Below are 1,705 nucleotides of genomic sequence, written 5' to 3' on the forward strand. Positions count from 1 at the left end.
TGTTAGTGTTGAAAAACCACTTTTTGCACTTGTGTTAGTGCTGAAAAACCACTTTTTGCACTTGTGTTGGTGCAGGAAACCACTTTTGCACTTGTATTAGTGTGGAAAAAACACTTTTCGCACTTGTGTTAGTGTTGAAAACCACTTTTTGCACTTGTGTTAGTGTTGAAAAACCACTTTTCGCACTTGTGTTGGTGCAGGAAACCACTTTTGCACTTGTATTAGTGTGGAAAAAACACTTTTTGCACTTGTGATAGTGTTGAAAAACCACTTTTCGAACTTGTGTTAGTGTTGAAAAACCACTTTTCGCACTTGTGTTAGTGTTGAAAAAACACTTTTCGCACTTGTGTTAGTGTTGAAAAACCACTTTTCGCACTTGTGTTGGTGCAGGAAACCACTTTTGCACTTGTATTAGTGTGGAAAAAACACTTTTTGCACTTGTGATAGTGTTGAAAAACCACTTTTCGCACTTGTGTTAGTGTTGAAAAACCACTTTTCGCACTTGTGTTGGTGCAGGAAACCACTTTTGCACTTGTATTAGTGTGGAAAAACCACTTTTCGCACTTGTGTTAGTGTTGAAAAACCACTTTTCGCACTTGTGTTGGTGCAGGAAACCACTTTTGCACTTGTATTAGTGTGGAAAAAACACTTTTTGCACTTGTGATAGTGTTGAAAAACCACTTTTCGAACTTGTGTTAGTGTTGAAAAACCACTTTTCGCACTTCTGTTGTTTCCAGGAAACCACTTTTGCACTTGTATTAGTGTGGAAAAAACACTTTACGCACTTGTGTTAGTGTTGAAAAACCACTTTTTGCACTTGTGTTAGTGTTGAAAAACCACTTTTCGCACTTGTGTTGGTGCAGGAAACCACTTTTGCACTTGTATTAGTGTGAAAAAACACTTTACGCACTTGTGTTAGTGTTGAAAATCCACTTTTCGAACTTGTGTTAGTGTTGAAAAATCACTTTTCGCACTTGTGTTGGTGCAGGAAACCACTTTTGCACTTGTATTAGTGTGGAAAAAACACTTTACGCACTTGTGTTAGTGTTGAAAAACCACTTTTTGCACTTGTGTTAGTGCTGAAAAACCACTTTTCGCACTTGTGTTGGTGCAGGAAACCACTTTTGCACTTGTATTAGTGTGGAAAAAACACTTTTCGCACTTGTGTTAGTGTTGAAAACCACTTTTTGCACTTGTGTTAGTGTTGAAAAACCACTTTTCGCACTTGTGTTGGTGCAGGAAACCACTTTTGCACTTGTATTAGTGTGGAAAAAACACTTTTTGCACTTGTGATAGTGTTGAAAAACCACTTTTCGCACTTGTGTTAGTGTTGAAAAATCACTTTTCGCACTTGTGTTGGTGCAGGAAACCACTTTTGCACTTGTATTAGTGTGGAAAAAACACTTTACGCACTTGTGTTAGTGTTGAAAAACCACTTTTTGCACTTGTGTTAGTGCTGAAAAACCACTTTTCGCACTTGTGTTGGTGCAGGAAACCACTTTTGCACTTGTATTAGTGTGGAAAAAACACTTTTCGCACTTGTGTTAGTGTTGAAAACCACTTTTTGCACTTGTGTTAGTGTTGAAAAACCACTTTTCGCACTTGTGTTGGTGCAGGAAACCACTTTTGCACTTGTATTAGTGTGGAAAAAACACTTTTTGCACTTGTGATAGTGTTGAAAAACCACTTTTCGCACTTGTGTTAG

This window comes from Myxine glutinosa, unplaced genomic scaffold (assembly GCF_964187855.1).
Source record: "Myxine glutinosa unplaced genomic scaffold, kmMyxGlut1.1 SCAFFOLD_1419, whole genome shotgun sequence".
Classification (NCBI taxonomy): Eukaryota; Metazoa; Chordata; class Myxini; order Myxiniformes; family Myxinidae; genus Myxine; species Myxine glutinosa.